A 26,016-nucleotide genomic window follows, 5' to 3' on the forward strand; every position below is an offset into this window, starting at 1 on the left:
AGAATTTCAGGATGGAAAAGTAGATCTTTTTGAATAAATAGCACTAGACACAATTGAAAAAAAAGTTTTTTATTTTGTCATCGGTCGGAAAAGAAAAACGTTTTAAAAAGCAGTGTCATCAATACCTTTTTCTCATCTCTTAGTTTGAGTACTATGCAGTCAAATACAGAAAAATGCTATTTTCAATATGCAGAACCTAGATTCTTCAGTGCTGTCAGCATTTATAACCACTCTAAATTTATAAACACGAGATGAATATTAAGATAAAATGGTGGAAATAATTTACACAGGATCGATCTGTGTTAGCCATACAAAATATTACATAATTATAAGTATTATGATGGATAATCATGAACATTTGACCAGTCACTGGGTGTCATGGTCATTGAAAGCACTCAGTCATTGAAAAGGATAGGCAGCTAGAGCAAAGCACTCAGTAGCTCCAATCTGGGGTTGAGGACGATTTGTCACTGAACTTTTAATTATGGTGGAAAATAGCAGAGCTGCTGTGCATAGTACTTGAGAGTTTATCTCTAGCAACTTCCAAATTCAAGTAGCCTCCACCCCACAGACCACACTCTCTTTAAAATCAGCCTCCAAGGTCACTAGTGATTCCTAAACAGTGTCTATCCACATAGACACTGGAGACAGCTTTCGAACACCCCGAGAAAAGCCAGAGCAGACCAATAGATCATCTGGGGAAAATACTAAACCAATTCAGATCGATGATTGAAAACAATAAAGGTAATTTAGAAACTAGTGCAAGAACATTCTATGTTTTACCACTGACGACACTCCTCGATTCTAGGTATTACGTAATAAAATGAGGATGTAACCAGGCATTACGTGTACTCTATGAAACAATTTTTCATGAATATTTTCTTTATGTATGCAGTCCAACGTTGTTATAAGCAATTCTATTTGGCCAATATTTTTCATTCTTCAAAGTTTTAGGTAATCAAGAGCTTTTAAATTCTGGAATTTTGGGTTCAATATAGTGATCCAGTAATAGATTTAGAAATTACTCAAGTTGTAATTATACTGGATTACGCTTATGGTCTCTGTAGAATAAACATTTCCTTATGCACTTTACTGAAATATAATAATATTCATAATTTACTGATTATATAATACATATATTTTTACATACAATAAAATTCATCAACTGCACACATACAGTGATAATGTCTTCCAAACAAGCTGTATCATTATGCATTTCTACCAGTGATGGATGATATTTCTAGTTGCCTTGCATCCTTGCCAGCATTTGTTATTCTGTTTTCACTTTAGCTATCCTAGCAGGAATGAAAGGGTGTATCATTGTGATTTTCATTTGTGTTTCGCTGATTACTAATGATGTTGAGCATCTATTCATGTGCTTATTTGCTATTTCTTTATCTTCCATGGTGAAGTATCTACTCAAATAACCTATGCATTAAAAAAATCAGGTTATCTTTGTCTATATTTTACAAATATATTCTCCCAGTCTGCGGCTTGTCTTTTAATTTTCTAAGTAGTGTACTGTGATACAGTATATTCACAAATATATTGTAAGCAATATATTTTAATTTTTAAGAGTCCAATTTATTAATTTGTTTTCCTTTTATGACTTGTGCTTTTTGCCTCACTCAAAGTCACAAAGATAATCTCCTGTTTTTCCCCTACATTTTACGATTTTTAGGTCTATATGCAGTTCATAGGTCTATCGTCCAGTTTGAATCAATTTCTGTGTAGGATGTGAGGTGATGGTTGAGGTTTATTTTTTTCCTGTGTGGATATCTAATTGTTCTAACATCATTTGTTGAAGAAACTAGCATTTCTGTATTGAATTATTTTGGCTTCTTTGTCAAAAATCAATTCATCATATTTGTAGACTTTCTATTTTTTTCATTGATCTATAAAAATATCCTTACTTGAACACCACAGTGTCTTGACTACTGTAGTATATAATGTACCCCTGCAGTACATGATGTACCCCTGTAGTACATGATGTACCCCTGGAGTACCTGATGTACCCCTGGAGTAACTGATGTACCCCTGTAGTACATAATGTACCCCTGTAGTACATGCTGTACCCCTGTAGTACATGACGTACCCCTGTAGTACATGATGTACGCCTGTAGTATATCATGTACCCCGGTAGTATATGATGTACCTCTGTAGTATATAACGTACTCCTGTAGCATATAGTAAGGCATGAAATCAAGTAATACAAGTTCTGCAACTACGTTTTTACTAAAAGTTTGTCTTGGCTAGTCTTTTTTTTAAAATTTCCTGTACATTGTTTAATCAACTGGTCAATCTACTAAGATGTTTTATGGGATTTTCACTGGGCTTACATTGAAATTACAGAACACTTTGGAGATAATGAAAGTTTAACAATATTGAGTTTTCTAATCTATGAACAGGGGATGTCGCTCCATTTATTTTGTTTTTTCAATTTCTCTCAACTGTATTTTGAACTTTTCAGTCTACAGATCCTGAATATATTGTGTTAAATTTATTCCTAAATATTTAATATTCTTACGCTACTATAAATTACATTTTTTAAATTTCAATTTCCAATTGTTTGTTGTTAGTATAGAAAAATACAATTGATTTTTTTGTGTCCTGCAAACTTGCAGAACTCGTCTATTAGTTCTAAAGCTTTTTTGGCACATATTAAAAGGTTTTCTAAAAAGACTATCACTTCATCTCTGATTAAAACAGTTTTACTTCTTCATTTTCAATGTACATGCCTTTTTTTTTTTTTGCTTTATTGTACTGCCAGGGACCTCAAGTAAAACGTTAAATAAAAGTTGTGAGAGTAAACAGCTTTGCCTTGTTTCTGATTTAACAATGAAAAATAGTTGTTAAATCTGATGTCCTTTATCAGGCTGAAGAATTTCCCTTTTATCTGCTGCAAGTTTTATTATGGATTCTGTTAAATAATTTTTTTGCATTTACTGAGATAATCATATGAGTCATATTTTTACAATTGTTAATATGATGAATTACATTGACTTCTGAATGTTAAATAAACCTCATCCTTGGCATGAAACTCAGTTGTTTTACATTATCTGTCTTTCCTAATATTAACTTGCTTATTCTCTGTTTTCTGGTCAGTCTGGCTAAAGATTTGCCAGTTTCACTAATATTTTTAAAAACCTGCCTTTTTGTGTTTTGGTTTTTTTTTTTTCTATTTCACTAAGTTCTTGATTTATGCTCCTTGATTTATGTTTGCTTCTGCTCGCTTTGGGTTTAATTGTATCATATTTCTATAGTCTCATTAGGCACTAGCTTAGCCCATTAATTTGATACTTCTTTTCTAATATAAGGACTTAATACAGAAACAATTCCTTCTAATTATTGCTTAGCTGCATCTTACCCATTTTGATCTGAAATGATTTCATTCTCAGTCAGTTCAAAATATTTTCTAATTCCCCTTATGATTTCATCTTTGAAATATGGATTATTTATAAGTGTTGTTTGATCTCCAAATATTTACCAAATTTTAAGATAGTCTTACTAAGATCCAGTTTAATTCCTTTGTGTTCAGAGACCATCCTTTGCTAGACGACTTCAATCCTCTTTAATTTCTTGAGACTTGTTTTATAGCCCAGCATATGATCTCTCCCAGTGAATGTTCTGGGTGTATATTCTCTGCTGCTGTGTGAAATATTCAAGCAGGTCATGTACCATGGTAGTTTTGTTCTGATTTTCTACACCTTACCCACCTCCTCCACCTGTTTCATCAGTTACAGACAGCAGAGTGTTAAAATATCCAACTATGGTTGTGCACTTGTCTATTTCTCCTTTTGGTTCCATTAAACTTTGCTTCTTGTGATGCGAGGTTCTGTTATCAGGTGCAGACACATTTAGGACCCTTGATGAACTGACCTCTTAATCACTGTGAAATATCCCTATTTCCCCTGGTAATATTGATATTTCTAGCTCTAAAATCTCCTTGTTTGACAGTAATAAAGCCATCTTAGCTTTCTTTTGATTAGTGCCTGCATGGTATGCTGATTTCCATCTTTTCACTCACAAGACTGTGTTTTCTCCACCCCTCTACCAATGCACCTGCACCCCATCCATAGGCTTTCTGCACGTCAGTGAATGAAACACCAGACACTTGATCAGTGAGGACAGAAACGTGGGAAATATTGCAATTCCTCTTTATCTGTCAAGCACATCCTAATGATGCTTCAGAAAATATCACAAATTCATCTACTTTTCTCCATACCCTCAGCATGAAACAGAGTTCAAAATCCTCACTACTTTAGAGCTTCTGACCTACCTCCTAAGCTCCCACTCCTGCCCATTCTCTGCACAGTAGCAAGGGTTTCTCAGCATACACGACATCACTACCCTGTTTTAAATCCTACAATTTCTCCCACTGCACTTAAAACAAAACCCAAGCTCTTACCATGACCTAGAAGTCCCCATCTGATTGGTGCCCTGACTCCCTCTCTGAAGCCATCTCTCCCTGTGGACCACCCAGCTTTGGTTTCACCTGCTCTTTCTGTTTCTTGAGTCTACGAAACTCTTTTCCATTTAGGACCTCAGCTGTTGTCTCTGACTGGAATAAATTCACCTCACCTTTCTATTGTTAGCATTGAAACTGAGACCTCATAGAGTAAAAGAGCTATCTCTTCATTAATACATTCTTTCAACAAATATTTGTTCAGTGCCTATTAGATGCCAGCCACTGAGCTCCATGCCAAGAACAAAACAGTAATTCTAAAGACATTTGGTCATTGCTCTTAAGGAGCTTACCATTCAGTGAAGATGACAGACTTCATTCAATCAAAGTGCAAACAAAGACTGAAAGAAGTCCCGTAAAGAAAATGAGCTCAGCTCTATGAAACCCTAGTAAAACTGAAATAGACTGAATTTATAAATAAGCTCTCTTTGAGGAAGGGTTCTTTGACCATGATCTGAAGGAGAAATAGTGTTATATAGCATATTGTGAATTCAGTAGAGATAGAAAGCATATTAATTGAAATTTCAGCTCATATACATGTACCATTAACAAGATATATTATGACAATTTTGATTAGACACACCATGATTAGTAATTAGTTATAACAACTCTCAATTTGGCACAATCTTGTCATACATCTAAAAGCAAAATTATGGGTTTATCATTTCAAATGGAGAGGAACGATATTTTGTGCACGGTGAGATAGAAGAACTAAAAAAGAGTAAATAGAATGCTTTTTAACAAACTTCTGATCCCTAATTTGTAAAGTTAGCAAAATAAAGCATATTTACATGACTGGAGAGATTAATTTAGTAAAAAGAAGAAGTACTTCCTTTTCCAAAAGCACATTTTTTAGGCCTCACCCAAATTTCTCAACCCAATTCAACTCTTCTTCTGACCTGAACTTAAAGCTAGAGGCATAACAGATGAATATAAGGGACAGAAACATTAGAATATTTCAGATTTGTTTCCGGGGCGGTCGCCTCAAATGGCCTGGGTTCGAGGTAAAGCTAGTACTTTCATAGAGGTATGACGTCATTGGATATATTCCATCAAGTTGACTGAAAAGTAAGATTTTACATTCAAGTCCCATGTTTCCTTCTGTCCTCCCAGCTGTTGTCTCCTCATGTATACTGTCCTTTCTGCTTACTTATATTTACCCAAAGCCTACTTAGATTTTAAAGTTGACCTTAAAACTAAACTCTTCTTCCCCAACTTCTGCCATCTTTATAAAAGTTTCTCTTGCCTGCAAATTCTGGTAATCTAAGCTTGAGAATATTTAGTTGTAAGTTACCCCCGCCTTCCAGTGTAACTGTCTTAAAGGTGTATTACTTTCCATCCTGGGTCAGTTAACCCTTGCTGTTTAATAAACCACCCCCAGATCCAATGTGTGAATACACCCACCATTTATTTAGCTCAAAATTCTGTTCTGGGTCAGGTTCCATTGATCTCAGCTAGGTCAGCTCACGCATCTGAGATCAGTTTGAGTGTCAGCTGGGCCTGCGGGGCCTACACGTCCTCACTCAGGGCTCTGGCAGCATGTGCTTCTAATCATCTAACAAGCTGCCCTGTGCTGCTTCCCACGGACACCAGGTACAAAAAGCATCAAGAGGGCAAGCTGCACCATGCAAGCACTTTTCAAGACTGTTTGCATCACTTTTGCTAATGTCCCATTGACCAAAGCAAACTACTTTTAGATGGGAACATCTGTAACTTCACCATCAATCCCAGGAGCGAGAAATGTGTGGTCATATTTGTAACTGACCACATCCTCAGATTAAAACAACAATAAGCATTTCCTTTGAATCCCCACATCAGTTCCACTCATGTAAGAAAGGCTCTCAAAATGCATTTCCAACTGAACACTTAACTGAATGAATAGATGGGTGAAAAGCTCCCCACTTCAGTTCATTTCATATCTCAGCCTCTGTGACAATTTAAGTATCAATTGACATTTTATGTTTAATGCCATTTGTATACAAGATGATCCGAAGAAATGGGGTAGGACTTCCCTGGTGGCACAGTGGTTAAGAATCCACCTGCCAATGCAGGGGACACGGGTTCAAGCCCTGGTCCAAGAAGATCCCATATGCCGCAGAGCAACTAAGCCCGTGCGCCACAACTACTGAGCCCATGCGCCTAGAGCCCGTGCTCTGCAACAACAGAAGCCACCACAATGAGAAGCCTGTGCACTGCAACGAAGAGTAGCCGCAACTAGAGAAAGCCCATGCGCAGCCAAAAATAAATAAATTTAAAAAAAAAAAGAAAGAAAGAAAGAAAGAAATGGGTAACAAGTTCTTGATTGGATAACATGAAACCTGAGAAATACCAAGGATTTCCTGGCCTAATTTGCTTGTTGCAGAAGCATCTCCCTGTTACTGTATGTAGCAAATGAGTCCACCAGCTCTAATGATGACTGAAAGTTTCTGGACCTCAGTTTGCAAAAGAGTTTGTTTAAAATAAAAAAAAAAAAAAAAAAGGTCCCAGCCTGAGTTTAGAGATGTGTCTTCACAGCCTCAAGTCAAACAGGTGAGCTTCAAACCGCATTCAATAGAGGGGTCAGTTCTGTAGGAATATTAGATGCAGGACAGAGCAGAAAGTTTCTGTCTCCTTAGGGAGGGTGGGAAGAGTTTGAAACTACAGTCACTAATACCATTTCTCACTTTCAGGCCCACCTCTGTCTTAGCATTCTTAAGATAAAAATCCAGACTTTTAAATAGAAGCAATATATTCCTTTGAGTTTTGACTTTACCTAAACTATAGGAAATACGGCAGTAGCAATATATTATAGCGGTACTCCAAATCTGCGGGAAAAATCAGTGAAGAAAGCCCCACGAGGAACTTTAAAAGCTCAATAGTGTTTACATTAGACTTTGAACAAGTATTAAAACTGAGTGCAAATTAGTATATTATTTAATGCAACAGATGTATGAAGACTCTAATACTATTGAAAACAAATTGGTTCAAGAACCTCTTTATGCCTTGTAGACCAAATGGCTACAGGATGATACAATAATGCAGTAAACAGTTAATTCCTCAAAAGACAGTTAACTGGGCAGTAAACAATTATCCGAATAGGGGCGAATTTCTTATGGGTGAGAAAGTCCAGAGTAGAAGCAGTTATTCTTACATGGTGGGCTTTAAAGTCATCTCAAAGAACAAGCAGGAATATCCAACTAAATGGCAAAAATGTATCAAATAAGAAAGTTGCTTTTTATCCTGCCCTACTGCCCACACCACCACCCACTGCAGGAGAAAAAGAACAAGGATCACTGCTAGGTCCCCAGCATTGAACTCAGAGCTCTGCACAATAAAAGTAATAAACACTACTGAATACATAATTCAATAGTTCAAAAAGCCAAGCAGCCTCATTAAACGGTCCCTTAAGCTTGTTTTAGTTGGACTTGGATTCATGGGTTTATATGTTAGTTGAAAATTCAGATGATTGGGACTGAAATGGGACGTCCTAGAGTTTGGCATGGCTCTGGTAAAGGAAGGAAAGGTAAGGAGGCACTGCCTGGAAGAAATAAGGTCCTTTTGCTAAGGGATGTGGCCAACTCCAGGTCTGGACATCAAAGCTTACATACTAAACCTGAGAATGGAAGAAAAGTAAAAATCACCCATATCCTGCTTGAAGTTGTCAAGAACCAAATATACTAGATTTTTGGTGCAAGATGTATTTGAAAGGAGACTATCAGCAACGTCACGGAACTGAAACGCTATGGTGTTAGAAAAAGTGTGAACTCCACTGAACCTTTAAATTAAAAATCCTACCAATAATTTATCACATTCAGGCATTTAAAGTATGCATATTAAATATATGCCATGAATCATCTGTGACATTTTTATAATGTAGAAATATAAGACTATTGGTTGGTTGCCACTGCTACTTTGGGCACAAAGTGATGTATCAGAATATATGCTTTCTATTTATCGCATAAGAAGCACCAAAATAAACCATAAATGCCAATCCACCTATAATCACTATTAACACAGTGGGACTCGCCTATTACTATACAGAAGCCAGCTTGTACGCACATCCCATTTTTGGGTCCTTTTGCTGCCCTCTGGCGTAGAGGGAGCTTATATATGCACCAGGTAACTCCATTCTTCTAACTACTGCTTATTGGGTTTAAATGAATAACTGATCAAGGTGGACCAATCAGATCCACTCCAGAAATGGAATCTGGTCCACAGAGATGGACTCAGCTCTGGACAGCTGCTCTGGAAAGTCTGTGTAAAGTACACTTTGGGGGCCAGTGTGCTGGCCACGGGCAAGTGTGGAAGGAGCAGGTCTGAAGGTAGAAAGATGACAATGAAGTAGATTTAAAGGAAGAACGGAAGAGGAGAGGCCATGAGACCCACAAAGACTGTCAGCTCAAGAAAGTAACGGCTGCCTGCAGGCCAGGCTGAACTTACACAGCAAACCTACATAACATACTCCTCGTGTGTCACCCCAGTAAATCCCCTCCATCTAAGTTAGCTAGAAAGGGATTCTGTTCCTTATAACAAAATGATCCTATGACATCTGATCTCCTCTTTGCTCATGTAAGGGGTCAGGTCAATGGCTAATTCAAAGAATAACATCCACTCTATTTCACATTGACTTCTATATTAACATTTGAGGGTCAGGCTTTTCATCTATTTTGCTTATTGATGTATCCTTGGTATCCAGAGAAGGGCTGGGCACACAGTATATATCTAATAAATGCTTCTTGAATAAATAAATGAGTCACAGAATGTGTTAGTACATGAAATAAAAAAACAAGACTTTCACAATCAATTACAACAGCGACTTGTTATAGGACCCCGGGTGTGTACTTGATTATTTTTATCCAGCTTTCATTTCCTAAATATTTATTGAGTGCCTATTATTTGTCAGGAACTCTGGCTGGGAGCAAGAACACCACGATGAATAGATCACAGACTGTTCTCTCTAGGAGCTCATGATGAAAGGGTCAACTGCCAAGTGTGCATTCTTTGCAGGACAAGATGATAAGTAGGACAGAAGTTGAATAAATAAAATGTTAAATGAACCTAGAGCAGGGAGCTACTTATTTCTTAGAATAAGACTATGCAAATAAACTGTTTCCCCTATGTAGTCATCTATGAATCATTCTACAGGTCACGAAGGTACCTATCAGGACATTAAAAGGGTCATTTATTAGATGTAAATGGTCCAAAATTAGTAGAAGAGCTTCAAAAATATCTTTCTTGCTCATGTATTAAAAATTTCCTTTAAAACAACTTAGTATAAGCACTTTCACAGTTTATATAGCACTGAGACTCTGTGTGCAACTGAAGGGGACAAAATAGTCTTTTTTTTTTTTAATTGGGATATAGTTGCTTTACAATGTTTTGTTAGTTTCTGCTGTACAACAAAGTGAATCAGCTATACGTATCACACTGCAGATCAATGATTTCTTTTATAATATACATGAAGAAGGTGTAGCTAGGTGCTGAGTCCTGACTTTGGACTTAGACAAAACTGCGTTTTGACTCCACCCCCATCAATTCCTATGTCATCTACCTTAGTAAGTCAGGACCAAGTTTTCACCTACACCGGAAAATCTATCTACTTGGTATCTAGACACATAGTTCATAGAGGCAAATTTATGCTTCTTATAAATTACCTGTCTTTCCTTATCACATATAATATGATCAGAAAAGGACCTATATTTCACTCCAGTTCCCAATTTATATTATGGAACATAAATAAATTTAATTTACTTCATCAGAACTGCTAAATTTATACAATCTTTATTATTCCTTGCTTAACATTTCTCTGACACCAATGACAGATTCTCTGAATCTTCTGAATAATCCAACAAGGGTTTAATATGTAACAAAAATAAAATATTAAATGTCAATATATACCATTTACTCTGAATGTACATGTTCAATCAATGAAAGAAACAGAAATCATCACGTGCTAAATGAAAAGAGACATGTAACAGTAAGTGCGATGTCAAACCCATCGAAAATGCTTACCTTTTGAAATTCTTTAAATTAAAAGATTTAACAGAATTTCACATTTAGACTCTTTAAACTATTTATGATAAAAGTTTTCATATTACACCACTGGTAACTGCAACATTCACAGGCACCATTTTTATAGAGCCTTAAAGTTCAAAAACACTTTCACAAATATTAGCTCATTTAATTCCCCAATAACCCAAAGAAATGTGTTTGTTTGTTTGTTAAGAAAAAAATAAACTAAATCTTAAGAGGCCAAGAAAGTGAGTGGCCTAAAATCACAGTAAACAACCTGGTCTTCTGACTTCATGTCCAGTGGTCTTTCCCTCACACAGATTTAGTTTCAGGGCAAATATAAAAAGCTGGAAGGTATTTGTGGACCCACTTTATTCTTTGCCTGACAACCATCCTGACTTCTTAATTATACAGTCAAATTTTCAATACACCTGAGTAGATCTCTTTTAGCAAATTTGCCAAGAAATAAACATTTTGCCATTCCTAGATAAAATTGACTTTTACAAACAATATAAAAGGAAAATTCACTAGATCACGATCTTCTTAAAATCATATTATAAAACTGAACCTGAAGAAGTTACATATGAAATGACTTATTTAGAAAAATCTCTATAATGTAAAAACAACTGGAGTTTTGATACTATTTAAGAACTAAGGTGAACTTAAATGTTTCATAAATATAATCTGTTTATCAATAATTCCAGATCGGTATGAAACTCTATGCTCTTTCCTTACAATTCATACCAAGAATCATGAATTACTGCTATTATCCATATACTTTCAGAATGAGGCTATATAAGTAAAACCAATAAGGCAAATGTGCATAAGGGGAAAAGTACCAGTTTTCTTATAAAGTAGAAATAAAAATAAATACAAACTTAGACTAAGTACTAATAATACATTATACCCTTTGGGAAAAAAAAATCTTAAGTATTAAGTGCTTTTTGACTCTGCAGATTTCCCAACCCAATTTAAATTAATGAAATGAGACATCTGGGTTATCAGTGAATACTGTAGTAAACAATATAAATATGGCTAAGTACTGACTTAATGAGAGGTCATATCAATTAAAGTTGGCCTTAAATTTTCATTAACCACCAATATCAATACCAAATGTTTCATTTCCTTCAGAACATTGGAGAAGTAACAGGATTTTTCTTCTCAGGAACTGTCCTGGGATGCACTAGGATTATGTACTCAGACATCCCAAGTTTCTCCTTATACTTTCCCCATTCTACAAAAATCCCCTACTTCCACCCCTGCCCTTCCCAGGAAACAATCGAAACAGTCCTCAGAAACTATATGAGAAATAGGACAGATTATCCAGAAACTTTAAGGAAGTGGTAATGATGTATTTGACATTGCTTATTTCTGTTAGACATCAAACGCAAGAGAAATTATTGTAGACCTTACTTGGGAAGATGCTTTTTTCCTCAAAAAGTCTTTGATAGAATAGTGAAGTGGAAAACATGATAAAATGAAAGGCAAGACTAAACACCTGGGAATGAACAACACTCCAAAAGTGACAGTCTTCTCTGATCACCTAATTTGGCAGTGGAGTCTTTCTAGAAACACTGAGCGTTACCAGTAACACTGAGATCACCTAAAACAAATACCCTGCACTTGATGATGTTTGGAATTTAATGGTAGGCAATGAGAATTCTTTAAATTTCTTGTTTTTGAACTATAAGAATTATGTTCAAAGATATAAGTAGAAAATAATGCTAAATTTTTGGATAAATGCTCTCAAAGATCGTGAATTTTAAAAATTAGGAAGGAAATATTTTATACCACTAAGACTAAGTGGTTTTAAAATTCTGCTGTCTTTTCAATAAAAACAGTTTCTAACTTTTATATATAATTGCATAAGTCCTTTTGTTTATCCAGATACTTTAAGTGGCAAATAAAAAAGTTATAAAATGTATTCAAATGGTCTAATGTTACCTTGCTGCCCACTCTGAAAGATCTTATGATCTACTTACTTATAAAAGCTTTAGTGAAATAATTACACTGTTATTGTCAAAAATCTGGTTGAGGCCCAGATTACATAAAAAAATAAACTAGCTCTATTGAAAATTTACTTTATTGGTTAATCCTACATATGCCATAAGTCTTTAGCTACATATTGAAACATTTGATATATTCTTATTCCTACTTGCTCACACAACTTACTTAAAAACATTTTGGAAATAAACCAGAAAAATAAATAAAATGGAGAAAAACTAAAAAAAAATTTTTTTATTTTATTATTTACAACAGTTCATAAGAACATTATCAGGAGGCCTGGTACACAGCTTTGCGTGGTCAATATCAGATCTTAATATGAAAGACGGAGGCACATTTTTCAGTTTCCTAAAATTCACTGGTTATTTCAAACCCAGTACTGCACTGGGGCAAATATAATCTGAGTCAGAGCTGAACATTAAGGCTGAATTATGGAATCAAGTTCTAAGCATTCAGAACCACGGAGATAAGACAGAGTACAAAGTTATAACGGCTGGATGGAGTAAGTAGTAAAGAGTATCCTGATTACCTAGTATTTATTTTACGATTTTTACAGACTTAGGAGGTTGGGTCAGCAGTCTAAAGTTAAGGGTGAAACAGCCAAACTCTGATATTAAGAATCATAAAAATGTGAAAAATGTAAAATGGAAGTTTTATAATTCCCTCTAGAAAGAAACAAGTTTGGGGAGTTTTAAAAGCAGTTGTTCTTAGAGATAATTTAGTAGCATCATGAAATGAGATTTGTGTTTAAACGAAATATACTGTATTTAGAGGGTACAAAATGATGATGGTGAATAATGTTTTCAAAAGTGTAAAAGTGGTGTAAGATTTTTCATGTATAATAATTTATAAAAATGAAAAAACTGTAGAATTTCCTGCTTCGAGTTCCACAAATTAAAGACTGACAACATCAGCAATCACATCATTCGTAAATGAGTTTAAGAAGAATAATTACAATAATGGTAGTAACAGTCACAGTAGCCATGTGTATCGAGTACTTCTGTGTCATGCACTGTATCTTACATTATTTATTCTGCACAAAAACTCTCATAGATATTCTACTGTTCTCATTTCAAAGATGAGACTATTTAGAAAAGTTAGATAATTTACCCTATATTAAGATGCTAGAAAGTGGCAGATTTAGTATCATAAAATTTAAAATACCAATGATCTTGAGAAATATAATATATGCCAGATTTGAAAGCCAACAATCTCGTCTTGAAAAATGTAGTAATGTCTTCCTAACTGTGCTGGCTAGGTGAGATTAAGGAAAATTCAACATAGTAGGAGGGTATACAGATGAGAAATTTAAGTCCTCATAGAGAAAACGGTATTAAGATCAAGAATTGGTGAAACTGTAAAAGTCCTTACCAAACAAAAAAAGTCCTTACAAATACGTGCACTATCACCTAACATAATCATACCCATTTTTGAACACTTACTGTGTGCTAATTTGTAATTTAGTTTATTTAATTTTCACAACTACCATAGGAGTGGTTGCCAAAAGGTGGCAGAATCAGGATTCAAATCAGAGAAACTGATCTGTTCCCCAAAGCCCATGTTCTCAGCCACTGTGCTATCACCAGGGGCATTTTCACACCTTCAGGCTTACTAATTTCCATTTCCCAGGCTTTGTTCACTGGGAAACTTTCTTGATATCCCTTCCCTACACTGTACACGAAATAAATGAAAAGTTTTTACACATGGCACATGAATATGTCTAGTTCATGTAAATATCTTTCTATTTCAGTCTCAGAGGTACTGACCCACATTGAATCTCAGGTACTTGAGATGCAGAATAACTCTTGAGAAGGAAACTTGAGAAGGAAAACCTTTGGATGACCTTTATTTCTCAACATCTATCCACCCAAGATAACTTCATGTCATGACCAAAGCACTTATTTCATCCCTTCACTTCTGCCCTTATGGAGGCCACTGGAACATCCTTCTAAGTGATGCAGAGTCACCTTGCTCATCTTCTTCATCTCCCCCAAACTCCCTGCAGCAACTACTCCTATTCTGCCATCTGCTTCGATTTCACTACCTTTTCCCAGCCTCAATTCTGTTTCGATGATTAACCCCAAATGGACTGACTGGCAATTTAGTATATTGGAACAGAAAATGTTAACGTTGAGGAAAAGGTACGCAGAAGTAAAATTATACGCACTACAAGTACAGGTAAGGAAAGCTCACAGTCAGGGCAGGATTTGCATAGATGATAATCATAGTAGGTACATTTTCATCATAACCAATTTCAAGGAGATAGCCTCTCCAATTTAGTTATCGATTTTATAGCAGTAGAAACAACATAGACTGTAGCAATTACAGGTTTCATAAAACCGGTCTGCAGTTATATTTTAAAAGAATGCTTGTCGTGAAATTCCCCTTGCAATGTTAACACATCATACTTCACATTAAGTAATAAAAATATCTTCAAATACATCAGCATATGTTTATATAATAATAAATGCATCAATCAAATACCAATGCCTTTTTACAGTAGCCTACTTTTTCCCTCCACCATGTGTCTAGTTATTGAAACTTTCCGATTTATATCAAAGCAGAAAGATTTCAGAAGAGGTCATCACACCCAACATCATCCATAACAGTAAATGAATTTTTAAACGCTTACCCAGTCTCAGTGAGACAAGAGGTATCCAGTCTGCAACAACTCCATGAATCTGGGATTATATCTCAGTAAACTGGATGCTTGCTGGTTCTTTTAAGAAAGTGTCCCCAGAAAAGGTGTGAATGGTAATCACAGAAGGCGCTCAAAAGCACCATTCACTGTGTGCTGAAACACAGAAGGGGACAAAAAAGAAATACCAATCTGTTAACTGAGCTTCAGAGTTACTTTTCCAATATTACTTATACATACTAAACCACACGAATAGCAGCCTTACTCTCATTTTTACATTAATAGTTCAGAGGCAGGATTGTCTCGTCATCAAGAGTGTGGGCTTTGGGTCAGAGGAACAGACTTGACATCACAGCCCAGCCACCTACCCTGCCTCTTTGGGAAGCTATGTGTGCCCTCCACAGAGGGCTATGAAAAGAATAATGAAATTAATACAAATAAAGTGCTTTTAACAGTGCTTGATGAAGAGTAGGTATTTTATTCTTTCCCTCTTTCTTTGCTGTTCTTGGTTAAAACTTAGGAAGATAGGATGTCCATTTAGTGAGCACATAATATAAAGCACTGGGCTGGTGCTTTATAGAAATGACCTCACTTCATCCTCAGATGAGGTGTTCTTCCTTCTGTTTTATAAATAAGGAGACAGATTCAGGAATTAGCAATTTGCTAAAGTTAGACTACAGGAAAGTAGCGTTAGCACTTAAAAGATGTCTGCTCTTCAAAGTTCTTGTTGCATCTGAACTCTTTCATATTTGAGGGACTATTTGTTATATCTTGATGCTCTCCACAGCAAACCAGACAATATGCCAGATTAAACTCTACTGGTTTAATATAAAACTGTTTTTTATAAACTCATCCCAAGTTTATTTATAATGTTTTAGGAGACAGACTGAGAATGAAATTAGCCAGTAAAATTCAGCACATGAAACAAACACATTAAAACAATATTCAAAGAAATTTCTCTCCCTCTCTATCATGAAGGACCTGATTTAGAGTGGAATTTACCACCATGAAAAGATAACAAAAGGCGACTTTTTCAAATTGCTTATAGTCAAACTTACAGAACAATGAAGACTATGTACTAAAGTCGATTTGACAAAAAAATTATTTTCATTGTAAAATTACTATCTTCATTAAAAATCTGCAGAGTATAAAATAAAAATATTTAAAATATAAAATTTATAAAATATTTATAAAAATATTTAAACCACCACATCATAGTCATTGCTACTAATATGGTGCATTTTCTTCTAGACTATTTTCCTATGGTTAGCTTTTTTCTAGATATATAACACAATACTAAATCTTGTTTATTTTCCTAAGATAGCATAAACTGGTCAAGGTTTTAATAGTTTGTAAACAATTTTCTTATTAAATAATGCAATATACATTTTATATAAAAATTTAAATATTTTTATTATTATGGAATAATAAATAAACCCCTTACTGACAATATCAAACTCCCAAAAAATCTCTTGAAGATAAGATTTTCTTGTGTCTTATTTGTCAGGAAAACCTGATCTGACCTGAACTGATGTGAGGCCACTTATCATCATTATTTATGACGCTTAATATGAATATTCTTACAATTTACAATAGAAATACCCATGGGTTTGATTATGGGGTCCTGTCCCTTAGTTCCACTATAAACTGTAAGTGATAGAAAAACCTCTGTTTCTTCTTAAGCCAGTATAATGTTGATACCTAAACCTAAAAAACTTTGTTCAAAAAAAGAAATTACAGACCATAGTTGTCTATGAATATCAACACAAAAGTACTAAAGAAATTTTAGCAAACAAAATACAACATCACACACAATCAAGTAGGACTTATTCCAGAAATGCAAGGTTGGTTCATATTAGAAAATCTATTAATATCATAAACCATATATATTACCATACATGCTGAAAAGCCTAAAAAAAATTTCAACATTCACTCATCATAAAAACCCTCAAGAAAACAAAAGAAAGGACACTTTCTTAACATGAAAAATATTTATATTCCTCAATCCTAAAACCAATATCTTACTTAATGGGAAAACACTAGAAGCACTTCTACTCAGATCAGGAACAAGGGGAAGGGGTCCAGTATCTCCATTATTATTCACTTTATTAGCAAATGCAATCAGAAGAAATAAATCAATTATAGAATAAGTAAGAGGTAGAACTATTCCTACTTGTGGACGCTAAAGTGGAAAATGGAAAATTCTAAAGAATCAATAAAAACAGTACCTCAAACAACAAAAGAGTTTTTTTTAAGGCAACAGAATATGAAATTAATACTCAGAAATGAACACTTTCCATAGACATTGCATTATAAATAAATAACATAACCCACACTGAAGAGGACAGGAAAGAACAGAGCTAACCTAAGTAACCTTCAGAAACAGTGTTTTGATTGCATACTTTAAGGCTAAAGACAAAAAGAACTGTACACATATTGTACTGTAGTTAAAGATATTTTTACAGAGGTATAAAATTGCAATTGTGAAACTATGTGCATTTTCCAGATTGAGTAAATAATTTAAATACATTGATGATAATAAGAGTGAGGTTTCTCAGCGCTAAAGTTACTAGAAATAGAAGGAAGTTGACTTGAATGAACCCTGTGATGACGGACTGGAATCAGATGCATCAATATAAACTCATGATTATATGTGTGTGTGTATATACACAAATAGATGTAAAATAGATATAGATGTGTGTGTGTTTGTATATATACACCTATGTCCTAGCTCTGTCAGATGAGAGAGAACCTAGAAGCAACTGTAGAAGTTCAATGAACACACCTAGCACCCAGAACTTGGTTTCCAAATATCCTTCTTCAATAAAAGGAACGAAAAATCCTGGGAGGAATGGTTGCTCTCAGGAACGAGGCAGAGATGAGCATGGTGAGGGGATGGGGCAAGATGAGCCCCATCTTTTGGGGCCAGAAAGTAAGCAAGTGCTCAAACTTTGATGGCAAGTCAAAAGGACTGAGGAGCCAGCCTGAAGGCGCTCCCGATGACCAGATAATAATAATGAATTTTATCTCATGGAATAAAACAAATATGCTTGAGTTCATACTACAGATAAGTGGTTGAATGAATAAATAAGGATGAGATAGCTCATCCTTAGAGTAGAAATCAAATTAATAAATACAGAAGGAATGAGGCAAAGGGAAAATCACCATCTCACAACCAGCACCATAATAACTGTTGCAGAGGCATGAATCAGTGACGGAGGATAAAATTAGCGGGCAGAGGTATATGAGAAAACAGGATACTTGCGTATTCTCAGACTGTCTTCCCACAAGATACTTACTAACTACAAAGGAAAAAAAACCCCATAAATTTAAAGTGGAGAAAACTGACAGACTCCACTTCAATCAAATGATCAAACTTAACAACACCAGAAATGAGGTGTGTCAACATCGTTTACCTCCTTATATGACTCACTGAGGTCACATCATTGCCTCTGGGGTATTCTTGCCAAGAATGAATAATCCGAATTTAATCATGAAGAAACATCAGACAAATCCAAATTGAGGGACATTCCCCAAATTAACTGGCCAGCACTCTTCAAAATTGTCAAGGTCATGAAGACAAAGTCTAAAGATGTTCCTCAAGTGAAAGGAGAATAAAGAGACATGACAATGGATTAAAGACCTAAGGCCAGACACTATACAACTCTTAGAGGAAAACATAGGCAGAACACTCTATGACATAAATCACAGCAAGATCCTTTTTGACCCACCTCCTAGAGAAATGGAAAGAAAACAAAAATAAACAAATGGGACCTAATGAAACTTAAAAGCTTCTGCACAGCAAAGGAAACCATAAACAAGACGAAAAGAATCCTCAGAATGGGAGAAAATATTTGCAAACAAAGCAACTGACAAAGGATTAATCTCCAAAATATACAAGCAGCTCAGGCAGCTCAATATCAAAAAACCAAACAACCCAATCCAAAAATGGGCAGAAGACCTAAACAGACATTTCTCCAAAGAAGATATACAGATTGCCAACAAACACATGAAAGGATGATCAACATCACTAATCATTAGAGAAATACAAATCAAAACCACAATGAAGTATTACCTCATACCGGTCAGAATGGCCATCATCAAAAAGTCTACAAACAATAAATGCTGGATTGTGGTGTGATGAATTGGGAGACTGGGATTGACATGTACTGATGTGTATAAAATGGATGATTAATAAGAAAAAATAAATAAAAAATAAACAAAAAAAACCAAAAAACAAACAAACAAACAAAAAATGCTGGAGAGGGTGTGGAGAAAAGGGAACCCTCTTGCACTGCTGGTGGGAATGTAAATTGATACAGCCACTATGGAGAACAGTATGGAGGGTCCTTAAAAAAACTAAAAATAGAACTGCCATATGACCCAGCAATCCCACTACTGGGCATATACCCTGAGAAAACCATAATTCAAAATGAGTCATGTACCACAATGTTCACTACAGCACTATTTACAATAGCCAGGACACGGAAGCAACCTAAGTGTCCATCGACAGATGAATGGATAAAGAAGACGTGGCACATATATACAATGTAATATTACTCAGACATAAAAAGAAACATAATTGAGTTATTTACAGTGAGGTGGATGGACCTAGAGTCTGTCACACAGAGTGAAGTCAGAAAAACAAATACCGTATGCTAACACACATATATGGAATCTAAGGAAAAAAAAAAAGGTTCTGAAGAACCTAGGGGCAGGACAGGGATAAAGACACAGATGCAGAGAATGGACTTGAGGACACAGGGCGGGAAGGGTAAGCTGGGATGAAGTGAGAGAGTGGCATGGACATATATACACTACCAAATGTAAAACAGATAGCTAGTAGGAAGCATTGCATAGCACAGGGAGATCAGCTCGGTGCTTTGTGACCACCTAGAGAGGTGGGAGAGGGAGGGTGGGAGGGAGACACAAGAGGGAGAGGATATGGGGATATATGTATACATATAGCTGATTCACTTTATTATACAGCAGAAAGTAACACAACATTGTAAAGCAATTATACTACAATAAAGATGTTAAAAAATAAATAAATAAATAGCATTTTTCTGCACCAAAAAAAAAAAAAACATGACAACTAAATACAATGTGTCATCCTGGATTTGATCCTGAACTAGGAAAAAAAATATTTGTGGCACAATTGGCAAAATTTAAAGAAGGTTTATAAATGGTACCAATTTTTATAGCTAATATTAATTTCATGATTTTATAATTGTACTACAGTTACATAAGATGTCCACATTTAGCAAAGCTGGGCGATGAGTTTATCGGATCTCTTTGTCACAGTCTTGCAAATGTTTTGCAACTCAACTTACTTCAAAATGAAAGTTTAAACAGATTTCAAAAGTACTTGGAAATGAATAGCAAACTAAATTCAAAAATAATAGATGAAAGAAATGAACAAAATTGAGTATGAAAACAATTGAGTTGAAGCAAGATATATAATGGAAAAATCCAACTATGCCAAAAGAAACTCTTCATAGGACATTAAGAAGAAAAATGAAATTGAGCAATACCACATGAAATGAGGGCATCTCTACAGTAAATTAAATGGTGTTAGAAATAGTTTTATGCTAGTAACCTATAAAACAGAACAAAGAGTGAAGAACCCACATGCATCGCCACCTAGTTTATGACAAACATGCCATCTCAATAAGTAGGGAAAACAATGAATTAGTTCTTTTCAATAAATGGTGCTTGATAAATTGAAAATGCATGTGGAAAACAATGAGTCTTGACTACTTTCTCACACTGTATGCAAAACATAACAATAATTCCAGATGGATTGTAGACTAACATGAAAAGTAAAACAAGATAGCTTTTAGGAAAAAAATGGCTAAAATTACAAAAAACAATACAAAGTGTTGACAAAGATACAGAGGAAATGCAATTCATACGTGACTGGTCCAGGTGTAAATTGGTTCAATCATCTTGAAAGATTGTGGGGCTAAAGCTGAACAAATACAGAGCTTTTGACCAACATTGCACTCCAGGGATATAGCCAAGGGGATGAGTAGGTATATGCACCAAATGACACGTACCAGAATCATAATAGCTGTTTTATTCATAAAAGCCAAAACCCAGCAATAAGGCAATGTCCATCAATAATAGAATCAGTTAATAAATTATGCTATATTTATAAAATTGACTGCTCTATAGCCACAAAGAAGGATGAACTGTTGCCTACAACATGGATCAATCAATCCTACAGATAATATGGATTAAAAAAAAAATCAAGAGAACATAATCTATTATTCCATTTATATAAAACTCAAGAAACTAATAACACTAATTTATAGTAAAAAAAAAAATGCATCATAGTGGTTACCTGTGGGAGGTATTAATTAGGAAGCGCAACAAGGGAGTTCTTTGGGCTGATATTATTCTGTATCTTCCTATGAGTAGGGGTTATACAGGTGTATTCACCCCTCATTTTCATTAAGCTGTACATTTAAGATTCATGTGCTATATTGTATATAGGTTATAAATCAGTGGAAATTAAGAGAAAAGATTTTTTTCTTGAATGAATCCTCTTGTCTTCATTTTCACAGTTCAATATTCCACCTTATCAGACAGCTTTCCAAGGGATGCAATTAAAACCAAGTATTAATTTCTGAGAATGCATTTCTCCATCATATAACATAAAAAAGGAAAGAACAGTTTTTACTGTCCAACTCCTTTGATGAAAATGGATGCTTTAGCTGTCTGTTCATTACTCTGTAGAGTGAGAAGAGATAATATCCTGGCTTTTACAATAAAAGCTGATTATCCCATCTGTTCAAAGTGTTTATTTCTTCTCAAAAAATGGAGGGAAATGTTATTGGATACTGTACAGTTCAGCTCTCTGGGACATCTTAGAAAAATATGTTAACTTATGTGTACCAAATCTGATTGTTTAAGAAAAAACCAGTTTAAAATGAGGCATTATAAAATGAAATAAGGCATTATATTTTTCTAAACAAAATACTTCTAGCTATATAAAGGTATTAATACAAAACAGCGTATTTCAATTTTCCTCAACATGAAAAGTAAGTATAATCACATTTTCCCTCAATAATTGTAAAATTTCTAGAATTTTCCATCTCCACCAACTCCACTCAACTAACATTACTTTGAAATCTCTTAAACTGCAGTCCTCCATGATTTTTTCTCTGAAAGTTATACTTTAAAAAAATGAATAATATACAGTCCCTTTCCTTCAGGATTTCACATTCTGTCCTGGACGACAGAGTATTACAATATAACTAACTACGTACTTGACATATGAAATGTGAGGACTAGTTGCCCAAGTACTGATTTCTACCAATAGCACGTGAGATGTTCAGGGTCTCTATTAGCCTCTATACTACTCACAAGGCCTATAACACAGTGTGTTGAACACAGCTGGGTACCAATATTTTTTTTTCTAAATTCCATAAGGTAAACACTTAAGGCAAAAAGAAAAATTTCAATTATGAGCAATATCTTCTAAGAGATGACCAGGAAACACATACCATACATATTCAATTATAAAAAGCAAAATAATAAAATAAACTCAATCTGGCAGTTGGGATGTGTTCCCATTATCTAGAAATTTTACTCATTTATCACCCTTCTGTTCAACACCATTGTCAGGTAATTGAAGTATTACTGTCTATTCATAAAATGTCATTTACAGATCCAGGGGAAAAAAAGGAACTGTAATAGGACCATTTAGATAATCTTATTTCCCCTAGAACTTTGACAGTGTTTCATAACCTACAGATATTTTGGTCCATTATATTGTAATGCTCCTCTTTTGACTTTCGCTCTGCTCTATTCATACAATAAATCGTTTCTCAGTTCCTCTGAATTCAACTCTTCCTACTGCTATTACCAACGTTTCAATTTGCAGGCTGGATCTAATTGCTGAAGCATTTATTAGAACCCAGGTAGCAGCATGTTATTATCTTACTAATTAATGCTCCCCAGGAGACTTTGGAATTAATATAGGCCATTCTGCAAAAATAATGACCACTGAAATCACAGCCCTAACACACACGTAAGGGAGCGCACTCAAATATAGTCCATTTCATTAGGAGTTTAGCAAAAGATGCAGAGGTTAACCCAAAAAAACCTGCAGAGAAGCGTAAAGATTATATGGACTCATGGGTGTAAGAAAATGCTACCTTAGTAGAAAGTCCCTAGTTCTGCCTTTATGATTCTGACAGTGATGTAAACACCACAGAAAGGAATCTTAAGAATTACATAATCCATAATTGGTGTTATTACATAACACCAATTGTTAGCTTGTTTGCTGTAGATTTAAACACTGCCACAGGCTACTAGTGGTTGGCAACTCACACTGTGGAAAATGTCACTGGGTTTTGCTATCCTACTAGCTGTGCTCCATAGAGCAGAAAATTAAGCCTGACATCTTTGCGGGAGGAGTTTTCTGGTTTGTAAGAACTTACAAAAATAGCTATACTTATTTATTACAGGGTCACGTTTGTAAGTTCTTAGCAGCTCTGAGATAAACAATTTTATTACACGTGCTCAATTCTTAGTTCATTCTCTTAGGTGAATAGACTTTTGTTTCTAACCTGAAAACACACATATATACACACAGCATAATAAAATACTTTTAAATCTACAGCATATGAAAATAAACAGAAAAAAATCAATATCTAAAACCATAGACTTCTACTTCGGTTTATTCTGACTCCTTTTGAATAAAGATAAGTCTGAGTACCTAATCACTCATCAAAATATTAGTGTTTCATCATGAATAACCTAGATTTGATGCACAAATAGAACCATGAATTTAAGTCATACCGGGTTCAAATTTATTTTGTTTGTTATATACATTTTGTTTGAACTATGCTAAAATGTAAAACTAATGATCCTTCTTTAGTTAGAAGTCTGTTTTGGCATATTTGATACATTTAAATGCAAATGTGTAGTTTTGCCATGAGAATCATACAGATTGCCCGGCCAAACTTAATTTACAAATGTGGAATAAAACTATGAGTTACTGAAATGAGTCATAGAGTAAGATCCTCATTGAAGAAAAATATTCACAGTAGTTTCTAGAAAAGTTTGCACAACTCCTGCGATAACACCAAACCATTGATTTAATCACTCAGAGGCATTTGCCAACTTCATCAAAATGAGGATACACCTCCCTATCTCATGCCAAATTTCTTTCTTCCCTGATTTTGTTCTTTCCTGCAACCTCAAAGAAAGGAACTTTCAGGCTTCTAGATTCTATATGTAATAGGGAGAAACAAACCTGCCTCCATATTGGATCTGTTTCTTTTACTTTAACCTTTGTATTCTATTGCTTCTGCTTGGAGTTAAGAAAGTTGCCTATAGCCTGAAATATGCAGGATAGCCCATTCTCAAGGCTCTGACCTTTAAAGGTATAACACTTTTCCATTCATACAGAGATAAAAGGTTGCAAAACAGAGAATAACATTTGTCTTGGAGATTTACAAGAACATTGTGACCTGACCTACCTGGACAGCTGCAAGGACAAAGGATTCCAACACCAAGAAATTTGCAACAACCAACCACGCCCCTCCCTCTCCTGGCCTTTAAAAATGCTTTGCTGAAACCCTTCCAGGAGTTCGGGGTTTGTGGGGCGCGAGCCACCAGTCTCCTTGCATGGCCCTGCAATAAACCTTTCTCTGCTCCAAACTCCAACGTTTTGGCATTACTTGGCTTCACTGTGTGCTGGGCACACAAACTTGCATTTGGTGACATATCTGTCACATGACAGGCCCATTTTATTATACATGCCAAGAATTCTGGCCTTTGGTGAAAAATGCTCCCAAATCTCTCCCTTTCCTCAGCACCCCGTGTTTGTGCAAAGTTTGCAGTTTCACAGCACTGCTTTCTCTCACCATGGCTTAGAAAAGCATCCCCTCTGCCTTTTTAAAGTTCTATTGATCAAGCTAATGACATTTACTCAGCACCTGCTAAGTGAAAGTCACAGTTCCACTTGCTGTAAGGATACACATGCGCACAGGCCACGGCGTGGCTTTCCTTCAACAAAGATAAATGTCCTGCGATTCCTGTTTTATAAGGCAGCTCCTGACGCCTGGCACGTCCTCCCTGTCCTAGCAGCCAAACAAGCTCTCATCCACTTATCCACACCTGTCATCTTGTCTTTTCCATAAGTGTTTCCATTCGAATGAAGAAAAGCCAGCATCCCCCTCCCCCCTCTACCACCACCCTTAATTCTGTACACCCTCCCCCCTGGAAACATATACTCACGGCAGTATTTTTGGGGAATGTCTAAGCCTTTATTCTTATCTGACTTGATGCTTCTTTACAGGTGATTCTCTGTGTGTGACTCCCCACTACCTCTGCACGGGTGACTGTAAATCCCTAGAGAAGAGAGATCAACTCTCGACTTTTTGCGCTGTCAGCACAATTAAACACTAATGTCTTCTGTGATTATGACAATGATCTATCCAGAATTATAGAAGCTCCTTCACTCACTCCAAAGAGACTTCCAAGCAGAAACGCAGGCCTTAAGGCTATCTATCAAGTACAGTGACCAAGGGGAAGAAAGCGAGCATTTGGGTGACAATTCTGGCTCAAGAAAATGAGGTCTGCCTGTATATATATATATTTAAATATATATTTTCCTCCACTCTGTTTTCAAGGGTTTTTATTTGTCCTACTCACCTGTGTTTAATAAGCTTAAATCAACTTTTAGGAACACTGAAGTTACATACTGTCCCTCTGACAAACACATGAATAGATTAAAAAAATACAAAAGCTCAAATTTGTAATTCCTAGGTTGCTGAAAACTACCATAAATTTTACCCTAGTGCCCAGATGTGTATAACTTAGGTGAATCAGCTTCCAGGTGGGGGCATGAACTTCTTTTAAACAAACATGACTTCTACGGTCATACATGTCACAGCAGCCA

The 26,016-nt window shown here is 35.4% G+C and overlaps 1 protein-coding gene across 6 annotated transcripts in view; it reads right to left on the reverse strand.

Moving 5' to 3' along the window:
• DLGAP1 (DLG associated protein 1) overlaps window positions 1-26,016 on the reverse strand; it is an 850,590-nt gene that overhangs the window by 717,037 nt on the left and 107,537 nt on the right. For 4 of the 6 annotated variants that reach the window (XM_082418633.1, XM_082418637.1, XM_082418635.1 and 1 more), the window contains exon 1: window positions 15,093-24,105. The gene's annotated coding sequence lies outside the window, so the exon portion shown is untranslated. Of the gene's footprint in view, window positions 1-15,092; window positions 24,106-26,016 lie in introns of those variants that run through there. The other 2 variants (XM_082418629.1, XM_082418618.1) reach the window with 2 other exon arrangements.

The sequence above is a fragment of the Balaenoptera physalus genome (genome assembly GCF_965194825.1).
Source record: "Balaenoptera physalus genome assembly, chromosome: 12".
Lineage (NCBI taxonomy): Eukaryota > Metazoa > Chordata > Mammalia > Artiodactyla > Balaenopteridae > Balaenoptera > Balaenoptera physalus.